The following is a 19922-nucleotide window of genomic DNA, read 5'->3' as shown; positions in this document are numbered from 1 at the left end:
CCAGTCCCAGAAGGAGTCATCGTTCATATAGTTTTCTGAATGTTCTTGATCAGGACATCTGGGAACATGTTCTTCCTCGAAAGAAACAAAGGTCTTCTTGCTTCTTTTAGAAACTTTAATAAGGTCTTTCTCATTTTCTCTCTCTCACATACACTCACACATTTCTCTTGTGAGAAAAATAATTATTAAAAGTTGAAGGATTCTCAAGACAGTGTGGTAGGCTTAAGTATAGAAATTTAGGTCAATAAGTATTCATATGTATGGTCAATTAATTTTTGACAAGGGTACCTAAATAATTCGGGGATGGGGCAGGGGGAGAACAGTCTTCAACAAATGGTTCAGGGACCATTGAATGTCCACATAAAAAAGAAGAAAGTTAGACTCCCCATCCTTATGCCACATATGAAAATTAACTCAAAATAGAGCACATACCTAAATGAAAGAGCTAAAACTATACAATCCTTAAGAAAAAATATAGGACCCAATCTTTGTAATTTAGAATTAGAAAATGATTTCTTAGTTACCACATCAAAAACACAGCAACAAAATAAAAACAGATAAGATGAATGCTATAAAAAAATTTAAAAACTCCTGTTCTACAAATGATATATGAATAAAGTGAAGAGCTAACCCACAGAATGAGAGAAATTATTTTTACATTATCTGTTTGGTAAGAGATTTGTATCCAAAGTGTATAAACAACTCTTGGTATTATTATTTTTGTTTTTGGAGAGGTTTTTGCTATAGGGCACGTGCGCTCACCAGGAAGACAGAGACAGAGAGACAGAAAGTGAGAAATCACCCCCCAGGGGGGACAGCCATGCTGCAATCCCTTCTCCTCCATTCTCCTCTCGGGATCTTGGGCACGCACACATGCACCTGGCGTGAGTTTAAGCCACTGGGTCTGGGACTCGAACCATGGTCAGCTACATGGTAGTTCAGCAACATAACCATTACGCTAACTCCTGGTCCCTACTCTTGGTATTATTTACAAATGAAAAACATAACCACCTTAAAAGTGGGGAAATAATTTAAATAGACATTTCCCCAAGGAAGACATATAAATATCTAATAATTACATGCAAAGATACTTAATATTAGCCATTAGAGAAATGCAAATTAAAACTATGAGATACTACTTAATATCCACAAGGATGGCTATAATAAGACATAAAATAAAAGTATTGGAAAGAATGTGAAGAAATCATAATTCTGTTCATTGTTAGTGAAAATGGAAAATATTGAAGTCACTCTTGGAAGCCATTTGGCAGTTCCTCAGTAAGGTAAACAGAGATACCATAGACCCAGCAATTCTATTCCTAACTATGTGCCCAAGATAAATAGAAGTATGAGTATGCAAAAAAAAAAATAAATAAATAAGTACATTAGAAGTATTTGCATGCAAAAAAAAAAATAAATAAATAAGTACAAAATGTGTTGGGACCATGCAGTTAAAACAAGCTGAGTATGAAAGAACTGCCCCTTATGCCTAAGAGCAAGGACTCGGCTGAGGAGAATTGTTGGCAAGGTTAACAGACTTTTGAGTTTTGATCCTCTATTGTATCGCTGTACTGGACTGTACTCCATTTTTTTTGTTGCATGCAAAAAAAAAAATAAATAAATAAGTACAAAATGTGTTGGGACCATGCAGTTAAAACAAGCTGAGTATGAAAGAACTGCCCCTTATGCCTAAGAGCAAGGACTCGGCTGAGGAGAATTGTTGGCAAGGTTAACAGACTTTTGAGTTTTGATCCTCTATTGTATCGCTGTACTGGACTGTACTCCATTTTTTTTGTCATGGGCCTTATTGCCACACCCTGGTACCCCCTGCCTTATTATAACTTTTACAATAAACCTGAAGGAATGCAAATCCACTAAGGCAGCGGCTGCAAGCGGGAATTACTCCCATTAGACTCACCCCACTCTCCTGGAAAATATAAATAAACAAAAAATGGTTTATTCATACAGTGGAATATTATTCAGGAATCAACAGGAACAAGGTAGTGATACGTGCAACAACATGGATAAACCTAAAAATTGTCATGTAAATGAAGTCAGTCACAAACACCACATATTGAATAATTACATTTTAATGAAATGTCCAGTACAGGCAAGTCTATAGCAAGATCACATAGGTTAGTAATTGCCTGAAACTGTGGAAAGGTAAACAGGAAATGACAAGGTTTTTGGTGAGTATGTTGAATATGTTCTAAAATTAGGTTGTGGTAATGGTCATACAACTCTGTACATATACTAAAAAACATTAAGTTGAATATTTAAATGAGTAAATATTATGTATAAAAATGATATTTGTTAAATAATTCTATTGGATAAAGCCTACATGGAATAAAAAGAAGTTGAAGGATTCGCAATTAATCCTTATGAAACAAAATAGTTTGGAACACAAATAGTATATACTCAAATTTATACACATATAAATAAGACTTGGGAGAATCACTACTAGCATCTCACTGTCACCATTCTAATTAAGATATTTAGTCTCGATGGATTTTATTTTGTGTTTTACAGATATTTATTCTGTATTTTTAGTTGAGGATTGAACTTGTTTATAAAACAAAGAAATAATTAGTATTAGTCCGGACTGTCAAACTTATGTCACATGCCCAAAATGCATATACATAAACATAAAATAACATATTACATTTCTGAGTGCATTTTTTCATGCAAAGGATCTTTTTTTTTTTTTGGAGAGGTTTTTGCTATAGGGCAGATGCACTCGCCAGACAGACAGAGAGAGACAGAGAGATAGAAAGCGAGAAATCACTCCCCCCAGAGGGGATGGCCGCGCCACAATCCCTTCTCCTCCATTCTCCTCTTGGGATCCTGGGCACGCACGCACACGCACCTGGCGAGAGTTTAAGCCACCGGGTCCGGGACTCGAACCGTGGTCAACTTCGTGGGAGTCCAGTGACATAGCCATTATGCTAACTGCTGGTCCCGTAAAGGATCTTCATAAACCACTGATCTGGAGAAATACATCACTTCGAAGAAGGAATTTAGATTCAATCTTCTGGCAATCTTTTTTCCTTTACATTAAAGAAAATCCTTTGTCTAAAGTATTGAAGCTAATTTCATTTTTATGATTTCTGTATAAATGGAAAAAAGAAATTTTTTAAGATTACATAATTTTATTATAATTTTTAGTTGACCTGCAATAGTTGTACCTATTTATGCAGTATAGCATAGTTTTGTAATACATGTATACAACAAACAATGTTCAAATCAGTGCTACAAGCATATCCATCATCTCAAATATTATTACTTGGTGTTTTGAACATTCAAAGTCCTCTGTCCTAGCTATTTTGAAGTATAGGTTGCATTATCACTGACTAGTCTACTGTGTAGTCTAGAACACATTCTACTCATCTACTGCGCTCCTGTATCCTGCATATTAGCCAAGTTTTCTGTCCTTCCCCCTCCTCCCCTTCACAGCTCCTTGTAATCTGTTATGTCACTCTCCACTTCTATGCAATCAAATCTCCTGGCTTCCACTAATGAGTGAGAACATGTAATAGTTATCTTGTAGTGCTTAGCATATTCCTCTAGGTTAATCCATATTGTCTAAAATTATAGAATTTCATTCTTTTTGTGGCTGGATAATATTCCCATTATGTATATACCACATTTCCCTTAACCATTTATCTGTTTTTGAGCACTTAGGTTGATGCCGTATCTTAGTTATTGTGATGAGTGCTGCAGTGAAAATTAAAGCACAAATATCCTGCAACAAATTGACTCCCTTTTCTTTGGATATATATCAAGCAGTGGGATTAACAGATTATAAAATAGCTCTATGTTTAGTTTTTTGAGGATCCTTGATACTGCTTTCCATAATGTCTGTACTAACTGTACACTCCCACCAAGAGTGCACAAGAGTCCTCCTTTATCCATACCCTGCCAACACTTGTTATTCTTTTGGGTTGTTGTTGGATAATAGCCATTCTATTGTAGCTAGGGTGAAGTGATATTTAGTGGTTTTGATTTGCATTTTCCTGATGATTCGTGACATGGAGTTTTTTTGGTTTTTGTTTTTGGTGTACTTCCTGGCTATTTGTATGTATTCATGGAGAACTTTTTTTTTCAGATTGATAAAGGCATAATTTAAAACATTTAATATTATTAGGAAATTATTTAAATGTGCAGCAATCTATGTAATATCCACACTCCTAAGATAGAGTTATTTTCATATTTATTTTAGATAGCTAATACTCCTGACATGGTGCAAGTGCTGGTTTATAGAAGAAGGAGCAATAAATAAACTGTAAAAAAGCAACAGTGTTTTTATTTCCATAATGGCAAATGATGCTGCATGTTATTATTTGCCATCTGTGTATCTTCTTTGGTGAAAACGTCTCTTGTCCTTTGTCTACTTGCTATTGGATTGTTTGTTATTTTGTTGTACTGTTGTGAGAATTCTTTATTTATTCAAGTTACTAGTACTTTATAGACTATGAGATCTGCAAATATATGTTCTCAATCTGTAGCTTGACTTTTGTTCTCTTAAGTTCTTTTACTGAGAAAAAGCTTTTATTTTAAATGAAGACCAATATATTAATTTTATCTTTTATAGGTTAAATTTTTGGTGTCAAGCCTCGAAACTCTTTGCTTATCCTAGATCCTGAAAATGTTCTATTTTTTTCTGAATGTTTCACAACTTTATATTTTTTATTTAAGTCTTTGATTTAGTTCATTTGTTTATAAAATATGAGACTTAGGTTGCTGTATATTTATTGCCTTTGGATGTTTGATTGCCCTAATACCATCTTTTGGAAAAGGTTCTTTTTCCTGCATTTGATTATTTTTACACTTTTGTTGAAAATTATCTATAATTCTCTATGTATAGTTCTGAATTCTATATTCTATTGCATTAATTTGTGTATCTGAATCACTACAGCTATAATATATCAATCTTGAAATTGAACTGAGTAGGTGAATTGCTCCCACCTTATTCTTCTTCAAGATTGTATTGGCTGTTCTGTTTCTTTGGTATTTCCACATAAAGTTAATAACAATTTTGTCTATGATTACAGAAGTCTTGATGGAATTTTTATAGGAATTGCATTAAACTTATTTATTAATTTGGGAGAATTGATTTATTTTAATGTTGAGTCTTTTGATCTATGAACATGGTATGCCTCTCAATTTATTTATTTATTCATGTCTTTTTCACATACAAAATGCATTTATTTCATCCCAATAGCCCCCCAGATTTTATATTTTACACCCCAGACTTAACTCAAAAGTCTTAAATTCCAGGAATTATCTAAATATCATCTAAATCAGGATTGTGTGAAACTGAAGATATGACTCATTCTGAGGCAAATTCCTCTTACCTGTGAAATAAAACAAATTATGTGCTTCCAAAATGAAATGTTGGAACAGGCATAGGATAGACATGCCCATGCCAAAAGGAGGAATAAGAAGGAAAAAGAAGCAACTTGTCCCAAGTAAGTCCAAACCCCAAGTTAATATTATGAAATTACATATGTAGTATTTAAATTATATTAACTCTTAAGGCTTCAGAGTCATTTTTGAGTCCATGTTCATTTACCCTTCCAAACATACTAGGATGGGAGTAAGGACCCCAAAACTTCAGGCAAACTTGCTTCCACAGCTTTTCTGGGTGTAGCCCATGTTGTATGTCACATAGGCTGATGCCTGAAGTTCTTTTGAGTGTAATTGCAAGCCAGTGACTCTACTGGTCTGAGGTTTTGGGGTGACCCTGCCACCACAGCACCATGAGGCATTGCCCTAGTAGAGATTCTATTTAGTTGTCCCACTCCCATGGCAGTTCTTTGCCTATGCCACATGAGAGATTTTACTATCTTCAGTGTTAGAAGCATTCCACTTATGACCACTTAGGTAATGTTTAAAATGGACACTCTTTTAAAAATATATTTCTTTTGGGACCAGCAGATGGTGTGGTGGTTAAGGTGCTGGACACTCCCACATAGCTGACCATGGTTCGAGTCCTGGACCTGGTGGCTTCCTTTCTCCCTCTGTGTGTGTGTGTGTGTGTGTGTGTGTGTGTGGACGCATTAATGAAGTTCTTTTGAGTGTAATTGCAAGCCAGTGACTCTACTGGTCTGAGGTTTTGGGGTGACCCTGCCACCACAGCACCATGAGGCATTGCCCTAGTAGAGATTCTATTTAGTTGTCCCACTCCCATGGCAGTTCTTTGCCTATGCCACATGAGAGATTTTACTATCTTCAGTGTTAGAAGCATTCCACTTATGACCACTTAGGTAATGTTTAAAATGGACACTCTTTTAAAAATATATTTCTTTTGGGACCAGCAGATGGTGTGGTGGTTAAGGTGCTGGACACTCCCACATAGCTGACCATGGTTCGAGTCCTGGACCTGGTGGCTTCCTTTCTCCCTCTGTGTGTGTGTGTGTGTGTGTGTGTGTGTGTGTGGTCAAATTAAATAAATGAATGAATAAATAAAATTAAATAAATAATAATTACATATATATATTTGTTTTGACCTTGATCAGAATTACCCTTATGCCATCATTCATTTCAGTTATGCTTTTTCTAGCAGGCACTTTGAAACTCTTGCAGTCTTTATTTATTATATATTTCAAAAGTTGCTTTCACACTCTTAGGTACTTGTTTTAGTGACATCTAACTCTCATAAGAGTTCATCTCTCAGTCTATTCTGGCTGATATAACAAAATTCATTAGACTGGGTAATTTATAAATTATAAAAATTTATTTCTTAGAGTTCTGGAGACTGGGAAGTGTTAGGTCAAAGAAACTGCAAAATCAATGCCTGATGAGGGTTATTTCCTTGTAGATGGTGCCTTCTATTTGTCCTCACATGGAAAGAGGCAAACAAGCTTTCTCCCTGGTTTATGAAGACACTGATCCTCTTAATGAGGTCTCTACCCTCATGACTACCAAAAGACCCCACAAGCTAATGCCATCACCTTGGGGTTAGGTTTCAATAAATCAATTTTGAGGCAATACAAACATTCAGACTATAGTTTAGTAGTTTGTGTTTTCCAAGAAATTTTGGCATATAGAGTTGTTTGTATCATTTCCTTATCTTTTTGGTGTTTGCAGGGTTTGTTATAATAGTCCCTGATTCTTTTATGGTGTTAGTAATTTGTACCTTCCTCCATTTTACTTCTTCAGTTTTTCAAGAGATTTTATTTGTATTTTCAAAGAACTGGTTCATTGTTTCATGGATTGTTTTGTCCATTGTTTTTCTATTTTCTAGTTGATGTGTTCTTTTATTGTTATTACTTACTTTTTTTTTTTGTCATAGAGTGAATATGCTCACCAGAGAGACAAAGAAAAAGAGGACAAGTGAGAAAGAAGTGAGAAAGCATCCCCTGGGGAAATAACCATACCACAATTCCTTCTCATCCATTATCCTCCTGGGATTTTGGGCACACATGCACAGGTGCCCAGTGTGATTTTCAAGCTGCCAGATCCAGGACTCCAACCATGGAACTTATGTCCCACAAGTTTTAATATGTTTATTTTAATTTTATTCAATGTAATGCATGTGTATTTCCTTGAGCCTTCCTCTTTGTTATTTTATTTATAAATTATTTATTTATTATTTAGAAATATGTTGTTTAGTTTTCATGTATTCCAAGATTTCCCTGTTATCTTTCTGTTATTAAATTCTATTTTGATTTCATTATGGTCAGAGAACACATAGAATGATTTAACTTCTTTAAAATATGCAAACCTTTTTTTTATAGACTAAAATGTAGTCTATCTTGGTATGTATTCTGTAGACATGGAAAACATTGTGTATTCTGCTATTGGGGGAAGTGAGTATTCTATATATGTCAATTAGATTGTTGGTTAATGGTGTTTAGTATTCCTATATTCATGGAGATTTTCTGCCTTGCAGTTCGAGAGAATAATTTTAAATGTTTTGATGTCTCTGACTATACTTTTAAATTTATTTTATTTTTAAATTCTATCAGGGGTTTTCACTTGTTTGTTTTGCTATAGAACATCCACACTCTCCAGAGAGAAGGGGGTGGGGGGAGAGAAATAACTCCCTGGGGGGATGGTCATTCCATAGTCTCTTCTCTTCAATTCTCCTCAGGATTTTGGACATGGACACACATGTTCCCAGAATGTTTTTCAAGCTCTGATCTGAGACTCAAACCATGTAGGATCCTAGTCACCTTAACCACCATGCCACTAGCTGGCCTAATATATCACTTTTGCTTCATGTATTTTGTAGCTCTGTTGTTGAACACATATACTTCTAGGATTGCTGTCATCTTAGTGAATTCATCCTTTCATTATTTTGTAATGTCTCTTTAGTAATTTTCTTTGCTCTAATGTCATTTTATCTGACAGTAATATAGCCACTTCTATTTACTCTTGACTAATATTTATATGATTTATTTTATTTCTTTTTTGGTTTTGTTTTGTTTTTGCTAGAGGGGATGTGCACTCACCAGAGAGAGAAAGAGAGGGAGAGAAACTGAGAAATCACTTTCCAAGGACGATGACCATAATGCAATCACTTTTCCTGCAGTCTCCTCTTAAGGTTTTGAGCAACCACACACAATCATCCAGCACGATTTTCAAGCCTCTAGGTCTGGACTTGAACTGCATAGTCAGTCATGTGGGATACAGCACTTTAACTTCCATGCCACCTGCTGACCCCTTACTTATTTTCAGCCTGCCTCTATTATTATATTTGAAATTAGTTTCCAGTAAGTTACACAAAGTTGGGTCTTTTTTTTCTTCTTTTTTAATCCACTGTGCCAATCTCTTTCTTTTAATTGCATTTACAGTGACTATAATTATTTTATGTTAGGGACTCATTCTACTATCATTTTTTGTTGTTGTTCTTTATGGTTTTTATTACTCTATTTTAACTGCCCTTTTGTGAGTAACTTAAACATATGTTATAATTGTATTTTCACCTATATATAGTGTTTTTGAATGCGACTCTATGCTTTTTTTTTTTTCTTAGTGGCTGCTTTGGGTATTACAATATATAGACAGTCCTGTACTATATAATGTTTAGTCAGCAATGAGCTGCATATATGATGGTAGGCTCATAAGATTGTAATGAAGCTGAAAAGTGACAATGTAGCCGTTATAACATTGCAGCACAATACATTATGTATGTGTTTGTGGTGATGCTCCTATAAACAAATGTTTCGCGCTGCTAGCTGTATAAAACTATTGCATATACAATTATGTACAGTGCATAATATTTGATAATGATAATAAATAACTATAGTACTGATTTATGTATTTATTATACTATACATCTCATCATTACAATAGAATACACTCGTTCTTCTTGTAGAAATGATGTTTACGGTAAGACTGTATGTTGTCTTATGCTGGCAGCAGCCTCATACATACATCTTGTGTTTACTAAGTCTCTTGATTACATCATTTTTCTTGCCCTTGATTTAATCTCATGGTGTTTGTTCACTATGCACCCTAAGTATACCAAATCTGCTGCTAATGTTGCCAGTAGGAGACTACATTGAGTGACTGGATTGGAAAAGAATTAAAAGTAATTTAAAGAGTATAAAGGTAGAAAATCAGTGATAGTTATTGCTTGCCAGTGAGGTATGACCCATTCTACCATATCTAGGATCTTGAAGAACAAGAACAAACTGATGGATAGTTTTAAAGGATTTGCTCCATTGAAGGCAATGAAGGTAAGAAAAACTCACAAAGCGTGCAGAGATCTGGCTATGGTGACCTGATTTTTCACCTGTAAATGAACAGACAGGCATACCATGAAATTGAGTGTATCTTTGACCAGGAAGATAAAGTATGTCTTTGCAGGATAGCATTTCTATATGTGAATCTGGATCAAAAGGAACAAAATATAATTGTCAGAGTTTAGTATTTGCATTATCTTAAAGGCACTAAGCAGAAACCTGGGTGTTAAGTTATAATGATGACCTCTCTTTCTCATTTTTATGTTTTAGGATTGGTTGAATCAGCGTAATATTTTTTGCCAATAACTCAGCCCTGGCATTATAAGAATACACCTTCCTGAAGAAACTTCCACTCCAATTAGCTTATTTTATGCTCATGTACTTTACCTTCTTCATTTTAGAATTGCATCATAGAAGGCATTAATATGCTGCATTCAATCCTTTCTATAGCACTGACATTTACATTTTTATAAGATGTGAACAGGGGCCAGCAGGTGGCATGGCAGTTAAAGGTCATAGATTCTCATGTGGCTGACTGCGGTTCCAGTTGTGGACATGGTGGCTTGCTTTCTCATTTTCCCTCTCTCTTGTTTTTTCTCTCTGTCTGTCTGTCTCTGATGAGCACATGTGCCCTATAGCAAAATTTAAAAAGTAATAATATAAATACAATTAAATAATTCTTTTAAAAAGAGATGTGAATATACCTGATAGTTTCTGAACATGTAGTTTCTATTTCAAAATCCAATTTCAATATTTCCCGAAGTCAAAAAAAGTATGCATATAATTAGTTTTTACTTTTGCATAACTATTGAAATTTAAAGAATAGTTTACCCCCTTCAGCCCTATTGGTTGTTGGCATGTTGGCAGCAGCTATATACAGATAAAGTTTGGGTGAACTTTTTAAAAGATTGATTTGACTTTTTTGAAAGTGGTTGATTTCACATTGCAGTGGAGTGAAAGGTTATCAGCTCTTCTATATAAATTGTTGCATATTGGTGACTCACATGGATGCTGGGAATTTGACAAGTTGTGATGTTTTCTTTAACATGTAGTACTATATGACACCCAAAAGCCAACTTACAAGATGTATTTTTCTCAAAACATCTTACAACTTAAGAAATGCTCCATTTCAGCATGTTTTAGAACTTGCTTTAGAAATCATCAGTTTTAAATGAATGCCAATTATTGGGTTTGAAGAGTTATATCTCTTGTTGTTTCTACTTTTTTTAAATTGCTTCTTCTATTTACTATCTGTTCATTAGCACAACCAATTTGAAGATAAGTGAAAAATGTAGAAAATTTAAGCTACCTATTATCATATTTTATAACATCACATTGGAAGTGAAGATAGTAGAGCCTACAGAACAATTTAACAATTCGTCATGCATGTGGATTTTATATTACATTTTAAATGGCCTAGAATCAGCATAGGTAAGCTAAACCAATTTGAATACATGTACTATTATAAGACTTCCCCTTAGTACATTTAATATTATCAATAAAATAAAGAATTAGGATAGTGTTAATTAAAACATAGGTTTATTAAATTCTGAAAATAAGAACTAAATAAATAAAATATTTTAAAATGTAGGATTATACCCAGTACAACAGAGGACTGCTTCTCTATTGAAATTTTTGAGTTGCTGAGCAAATTAACCAGTATAAATATATAGAAGAATAATTCACTTCAAGATTAAAATTGTATGTGTGTTATGTGTATACATGTGAACATGTATCTATCTTTGTAACTACCTATATCTTGGGTTTTCTATTGAAAACATTATGTGTCAGTTGTGGCGAATTTAAACTTCTATAAGTAAAAAACGAAGACAAAAATCACCTTGTGTTTGTATGAGAAAGAAGGAGTACATCTCTTCAGGTCCCCTCTTGTGGAGAAAAGAATAAAATACCCTTACCCACTATCCACACTCTGTGGTAGAGAGCGAAATATTGGAGGACATAAAAGCAGTGAAAGTACTTAACAAGAATAAGACAGTGTGGAATGAGGGGAGGGTAAAGAGAAGAGGATAGAGGAAGATAGCAAGAGAACAATAAGAGAGGCAGGACGTTAGTGGGAAACAGATATGGCTTATTACCTGTTGGTAATAAGCCATATGATGACATGTATAGTATTCTCAACTGGATTGGTCTGAGAAGTATTTCATGATGAATAAAGTCTTTACCAGCAAAATGAGAAATAGTGATTGACTGTTTAAAAAAAATAGTTGGAATAATAATAATAATGATTGGGAAAAACAATGAAAAGATATTGAATGATGAAGTGGGGAGATTAATGTCTCTGTATTGACTGACATGCATGGCATTCTCTTTCTGAAAAAGCAATGTCATACACTATAAAGTTATATGCAATCCAATGTAATATTAACAAGATTATGATGATAATAAAAAAATTAATTTTTAAAAAAGAAAAAAATACCTTTAAATCAAAACATACACTTTAAAGAATTTAAGAGAGCTCTTTAAAGTGTAAATGCAGGCCAGTTCCATGACCTAGAGGTTGAGATAATTGGATCCCTCATGGCCAAATATACGGTATGGGTTCCAGTCCCAGCAACTTAAAAGTATTTCTGGCATGTGTGTGTGCCCAAAATTCCAAAAGGATGGAGAAATGGAGAGAAACGAGGAGAAGGTATTATGGCATGACCACACCCAACAGGGTAGTGCTTTCTCCTTCTTTCTGTTTCTTTCTGGTGAGCAAACATGCCCTCTGACAAAAATAATAAATCCATAAAATAAAGTGTAAGTTCACTGAAACAACTCTTTGGAATATTTTATAAGGTCATAATATAGAGAAAAATCTGAGAACTTTCAAAGTATAGTTATTAATATTATTGATTTGTTTAATTAAATGTACAAATCAACACTTACATGTATTTACACAGGTATTTTCTGATTTCTCTATTATTTACTCCTGCATTTGGGATCAATTTCTTTTGTTTTCTTCTCTCTCTCTCTCTCTCATTTTTTTTTTTCAGCTTTCTAACATAGGATATGTGTGCTTGCCAGAGAGGAAAATTGAGAAATCATTCCCCAGAAGGGATAGCCATGCTTCAATCCCTTCTCTTTCACTACCTTCTTGGGATTTGGGGTATGCACACATATGTGCCTGGCGTGATTTTTAAGCCATCAGATCCAGGATTCAAACCCTGGTGAGTCACGTGGGAATTCAGTGTCTTAACCACCTGCTGACCCCAACATTTTTTTAGATACATGACTCACTTATTTTTTCTTTATCAAGGATTTTGGAGTCTTCAGCTCATTCAGTCTTTATTTGAAAATGTCTTCAAGAGAATTTTTGCTTTAAGTGATAACAAAGATGGGTATTAATTTCTATTGACAATTATTTTCCCTCACATTTCTATAAGCTCTATTTGGTTCTTTTCAAACAACTTCTTTTGTCTTAGGTCTTTTATTTTTTCTTCTTCTTTCACTGTACATTCTCTATGTTTTCAATCATTTTAAGCATACTTATTTTGTGGTCTCATAAAATTCTCTAACTTATTATGACTTCTGATTCTATTTTATATGAGATAATATCTTCTTTTTTAATATTTTTTTCTTTTTTGGGAGAGGTTTTTGCTATAGGGCAAATGTACTCACCAGAGAGACAGAGAGAGACAGGGAGACAGAAAGTGAGAAATCACCCACCAGGGGAGATGGCCATGCTGCAATCCCTTCTCCTCCACTTTCCTCTTGGGATCTTGGGTATGCACGCACACTCTCCCAGTGTGAGTTAAGCCACCAGGTCCGGGACTCAAACCGTGGTCTACTACATGGGAGTCCAGCAAGATAGCCATTACTCTAACTGCTGGTCTCTTTTTTTAAAAAAAATATTTTTGATAAGTTAAAAGAAGATTATTATTTCCAGAGAATCTGACTTCCACTTAGTTGTTAAAAGAGGGCAGGGAACCAGCAGTTAGCGTAATGGCTATGTCGCTGGACTCCCATGTAGTCGACCACGGTTCGTGTCCCGGACCCGGCGGCTTAAAACTCACGCCGGGCACGTGTGCATGCGTGCCCAAGATCCCGAGAGGAGAATAGAGGAGAAGGGATTGCAGTGTGACCATCCCCCCTGGGGGGGGATTTTTCGCTTTCTGTCTCTATGTCTCTCTCTGTCTGTCTGGCAAGCGCATGCGCCCTATAGCAAAAAACCTCTCCAAAAAAAAAAAAAAAAGAGTGCTAAAATTACCTTCCTAGGTGAATTCCAGGTCTCAGTAGTTCAAGATAAGGCTTTACATTTTGTTCACATAAAATCAAGTTTCACACTTCTACATTTTATAGGTCTAGGGTTGAATGTCTTAAAGAAAGCTTTTTCAAAAAGATTCGTTCATTTGTTTTAATAAAATGTTTCTAAACAGGGTTACACCAGTGTCAAGATTCTCCTGCCTCAGCCTCCTGAGTTGCTAGAACTTTAGTTGCACACTATGTTGCCCAACTTTTGAAATGGTCCAGGAATGAAACTGAGCCTCCTATTGGCCTCAGCCTGTCAAGTAAGAGTGGGTACCAGTGTGTGCCACCCCACATGGGACTTAAAGCTGTCTTGTCTTGCCCTACCTTACTTTGCCTCACATTATCTTAAGACAAAGGAATGTTTGGGTATTACTTTTCTGAGTAGGAGAATAGGGTACTTATAATCCTTCCTCCCATGACAGCCCAGCATATATGATATTTTAGCTCCATGTAGAAATCTCTGTTCCAACTTGAAGTCTTGCTGGGCCCCAAATCATGTTCCTCAATCTACATGGACATTAAAATTTCAAGCATCTTACCATCAGAATTTAGTTTGACTCTAGGACTTAGAGTCATCTAGAGAACCACAAATTTATCATTCTCTTTTGTTTCTTCTTCCTTTCTAACCCTGAGGATTTCCTCTTTACATTTATATGTTCAGGTATATATTTTAAGTTTTTTGTCATGTTTTATTGTTTCATATTTTCTTTTAGTTAACTTATTAATTATATATCTCTTACTCTTATTTTAGCATGTACCTGAGAGATTGCAAAATGTATCTTCAATTTATTGACTTCTAATACAAATGATTACTTTTAATACTTTCTTGGGCAGCAATTGGAGGTGTTGACCCTTGTGGGTTGTGGGCTTGGGAAGTTGGGTAACGGTGGTGGCCCGGCGATGACGACAACAGGAGCAGGCCCAGGGCTTGTCGCTCACCATGCTGACCATGGAGGAGCTTTATCATAACTATGGCATCCTAGCCAATGCCACGAAGCAAGTGGGCCAGCATAAATGCCTATCAGGTGATACTGGACAATGTGGAGGGTGGTACCAAGGAAAAACGATTAGCAGCTCAGTTCATTCCAAAATTCTTCAATCATTTTCCAGAATTGGCAGATTCTGTGATCAATGCACAATTGGACTTCTGTGAGGATGAAAATGTGTCAATTTGACATCAAGCAATTAAAGAACTCTCTCAGTTTGCCACTGGAGAAAAACTTCCCCGAGTAGCAGATATACTGACCAACTTTTGCAAACAGATGATTCTGCAGAATTTAACTTAGTTAACAATGCCCTGTTGAGTATATTTAAGATGGATGTGAAAGAGACTTCAGGTGGCTTGTTCAGCCAGATACTACAAGGCAAGGACATTGTTGGAGAATGAGGATTCCTTTCTGTGAAGTTGAGGACTTTCCCAGATGAAATTTTAATGAAAGAAGTAGAAGAGCTTATACTGAGTCCAAAAACGTCCTAGAAGATGTGACTAAGAAAGAATTCATTCTCTTCATGAAGATACTTTCTGGGTCAGAAAGCTAATAGACAGTGAGTGAAAGACAACAGCTTGTAGAGTTGGTGGCTGGACAGGCTGACCTAGAATAGATCTTCAATCCCTCAGATCCTGACTGTGTGGACGGGCTCTTACAATGCACTTGGCAGGTGGTAGGTAACCCTGTTCTCTAAAAATGCCCACTCCATCAGGTTTGTGATTTACTTCTGTGAGCAGGTTCTCCCTAACCTCAGTACCCTGACTATGCCAGTGGAGGGTCTCAATATACAGTTGGAGGTACTGAAATTGTTGGCGGAGATCAGTTCATTTTGTGGTGACATGGAGAAGCTAGAAACAAATTTAAGAATACTATTTGATAAGTTATTGGAGTACATGCCTCTCCCACCAGAAGAAGCAGAAAATAGGGAGAACACTAGTATTGAAGAACCCAAGCTATAATTCAATTATGTGGAATGTCTGCTGTACAATTTCCACCAACTGGGCTGAACATTTCCATATTTTCTCATAGCAAGACAGAATGCAGAAAAACTCAAAGATTTCAAAATCAGGCTGCAGTATTTTGCACAGGGTCTGCAAGTTTATGTCTGACAACTTTGTTTGGCTCTCCAAGGTAAAATAGGCGAGGCTTCAAAAACAGAAGGGAATAGGATTAAAGTTGTTGCATTGAAAATAGCAAACAATATCAATGCTTTAATCAAGGATCTCTTCCACATTCCTCCCTCTTACAAGAGCACAGTTAATATTGTCTTGGAAACCGTATAGAAGGCTGAATTTGGGCAAAAGAGAGTCAATGAGGATACAACTTCAGGTTCACCACCCAAGAAATCTCCTGCAAGACCAAAAAGGGATGCCAGACAAATTTATAATCCTCCCAGTGGAAAACAGAGCAGCAATTTGGGCAACTTTAATTATGAGAGGAGCCTTCAGGGGAAGTAGATGTGGCTGAGGTTGGGGAGCACAAGGAAATCGTAGTTGGGAAAGACTCTACTGAATAAGATACCACACACTTCAGCATTGTAAATTCTACTACTCATTGGATTTTAAGGGATGTCCCTTTAAAAGGACTGCTGCTTTGAGCTAAAACTTTAATGGTCTTTATACCTTTGTAATGTATGATCTACTTTTGTAACAGACCATGGTTGTGTCCAAGGTAAAACCATAGTGAAACAAACAAACAAACAAACAAACAAAGAAAACACTTCTTAATGTGGAAGCTTAAAATACAATCTTTATTTACCATCCTCTGATCATTTTCTTTATAGTAATATATTTTAGTTCTCTCTATATTTTAAATTCCCAAACTAATCCTATTAATGATTTGTAGATATATTTTCAAGTATTTACCAACCTATTTGTACTTTCCACCATTCTCTGTTTTTTTTTTTTCCCATGTTCCTGTTTAGATTTGGAATAATTTTCCTTCAGCATGAAGATCTTGTTTTAGTATATAGTATTACAGACTTATTGGAAAATGATTTCTTTAGTTTTCTTTTATCAAATAAAATTTTTATTTTGCCTTCACTGTTGAAAGTTATTTTTGTTTAATGTAGAAATTTAGGATGGCAATGATTTTCATCCAGCAATTTAATATTTCTTTCTATTGCCTTCTGTCATATATTATTTCTGTTAAGAAGTCAGCTGTCAGTCTGATTGCTACATCTTTGAAGACAGTGCTTTCTTTTCCTGTAACTGGCCTTTGATTATTAGTCTTGGGTGTTTAGTGATTACATTATAATGTACCTAAATATGTATCTTTTTGTATTTATCCTGCTTGGTTAAACTTCCATCAATTTGGGGAAATTTGTTCTTCTTTATATATTTGTTTACATCTTTTTATCTATTCTGTCTTCCTAGAATTCCATTTCACATATATTAGAAATTTCTAGCAGGTTCTATATTTTTGACATGTTGTTTTCTTCCTTGTTTTTTAAAGTCCCATCTTTACTTCTCTCTATTTTCTAATTTTAGTATTTCCAATTGATTTGGCTTTTAGTCTATTAATTCTGTCTTCACTTATGTCTCATCTACTATTAAGTCTTTGATTGTATTCTTGTAGTTGTAATTCCAATATTGTATATTTTCTTTTCTAGAATGAATACCACCTGATTTAAATTCTTCAATTATTTTGTTCTGTACCTTTTTACTTATTTTTGTTCATCCTCTCATCTGTTTTATTAAGCATACTAATGGTAGTTATTTTTAAGTATTTCTCTGCTACTTTAAAATATAGAATATTTACTGGTTTGCTTTCATTATCTACCACTTTCATCATATGCCAGACCTTGTGTATTTAAAATTTACACACTGTCCAGATGATACTTTCTTTCACCAAAAAAAGATTAATCATTTCTCTGTTTAGTACATCAAATGGAAGGTAGGGTAGGATTCGAGGATTTATTGTCTTAATGCAATTAGGGATTAATTTACATTGAGGCTGGATTGCAATTTTGGGAAGACTATGCCTGAGTCCTCTTCATTCCTAGGACATGGCCACCAGGGATTTCAAGTGATAGTGTTGCATCACTGACTCCCGTGTCCTGAAAAATTTCAGAAATTATGTTTGCCCGTTAGAAGATTAAAAATGAACTCTTCAGCCACCCATTTCATGGAGCTTTAAATTTTGGTCTTGAGAGGGAAACTAACCTGTGCTTAATGGTCTCAGGTTTCCAGTATTTATTATTACAGCCCTACTCAATGCCAAAATATCAGTAGCTTCTTTTGTCTTTAAGCAACAGTCTTCTCTTAGATCCAAGCTTGGAATATCAGCTTCCATCTATGCTCAGTGTTGGTAAGTCTTCCTAGGAAAAATTACCTGTAGATCCTTTGGGTCAATGAACAACTCCTAATGTTTTGTCTCTGATTTCATTTTTTTTTCAAGGAAATCTTCTCCTGCTGATAGGTCTTTTTGTTTATAAGCTTCATAAAACTATAAGCTATTTTACTCTTTGCACAGATTTAGTCTAGCCCTTTTAACTGCCACAGACTTAGAATTCAGCAAATGTCTAATGCAGAGGAAAATGATCTTTTGTTACTCCAGACTCTCTCAACACTAAAATTTTGGTCTGTTCCTTTTTCTACCAACAGTGGCTCCTTGGTTATGTCAAACTCTGGTTCTCAACATCTAGCTTGTATCTTGAATCAATAGATACTAGAGGGCAAATCAACTGCCATTTAGCCTCACTTCTGGACACTTAGCACCTCTTTTTACGAATTTAGTCTTTCTAGTGCACATTGCTTCCACAGATCTCTGATATTTTAAAAATTATTTTTGACATAATATTGCCAGATTTCTACTTGTTATGAGTGTGGTTATTGACATATCTTGCCTATAAGCAGAAGACTGATTTTTTTTTTGTATCTTTCATCTATGTTTTGAATTTGGTTGTAGCAACAGAAGGTTCTGCTTAGATATATCATTGTAATTGTATTAGCTTTATTATCACCCAATATCTTAGTTGACAAAATGAGATGCTTTACTAATGTGATTTATTTCATTTAATTTTTTCAACAAACCTATGGAAAAAATACCACTATGACAATATATTAATAAACAGGGAAAATTGATTCTTATAGACTATCACGGGACCAAACAATTAATGATTGGTGAGGTAGAAACTGTAACTGACCTAATACCAAACTCTACTGCTTCCAACATCCTTCTAGGATATAGGACATTATTTTTGCTTTATGCCATTTTCTAACTCTTTTATGTGCATTTAATTTTTCTCACTCAAATGGATAAGATTCTGAGCTGTTGGTACTGAGTTTAATATTGAACTAAATAATACCACTCCTATTTTAGGAACTTGAAAATATATTAACTTGGCATGTCAATAATGATATGTACTAAGTGTATGTGTAGCAAAATTACTAATAAAAATGCATTGAGTATTTAGAAAATGGACCCAACATGTGGCATTGTCTACTACATCTCTGCTCATGCTGATTTCTGATGGTTTTGTAGTATATTGTGTTAGTTTTTAGGCCTAATGAGTTTGGCTTAATTTCTTTACCCCTCTCAGCCAAGTCTTTCCACAATGTGGCTTCTCCCATGGGGTCCTTGCTAATAAATATTTTAATTGAACTACTTTATTAAAATGAGTGTCTATATGATCATCTAGACACCCCACAGATGTGAAGAGAGATTATGAGTTCAAATGAGATTGGGGGAGCAGATCCAGGTTTGCTCATGATACTGCATTATCACAAACTCGGATAATAAGGGAATCCAAGTTCACACAAAATTGGTAATGAAATGAGCTTCAAGTTCTTGTTAAGTTTGCTTTCAGTAAGTCATCTACATTTATTAAGCTTGGAAGAGTGGCATACTTTCCATGCATAGGAAGCAGAATGCTGTTAATCACATATTAAAATTCAATTGAATCACATACTGATTTTGTTATGTAACTTGATCATTCACTGATTTCATTCAGTCAGGTAGGCAATTGTTTAGTTTTTTGTCCTTGTGA

At 35.0% G+C, this 19922-nt stretch overlaps 1 pseudogene; it reads left to right on the top strand.

Moving 5' to 3' along the window:
• Positions 1-14883: 14883 nt before the first annotated feature.
• Positions 14884-16420, top strand: LOC102493872 (apoptosis inhibitor 5 pseudogene; annotated as a pseudogene).
• Positions 16421-19922: the final 3502 nt, after the last annotated feature.

Source organism: Tupaia chinensis, unplaced genomic scaffold (assembly GCF_000334495.1).
Source record: "Tupaia chinensis unplaced genomic scaffold, TupChi_1.0 Scaffold000062_1, whole genome shotgun sequence".
Classification (NCBI taxonomy): domain Eukaryota; kingdom Metazoa; phylum Chordata; class Mammalia; order Scandentia; family Tupaiidae; genus Tupaia; species Tupaia belangeri.
The sequence above is the reverse complement of the archived record's forward strand: the minus strand, read 5'-3'. Positions and strand labels throughout refer to the sequence as shown.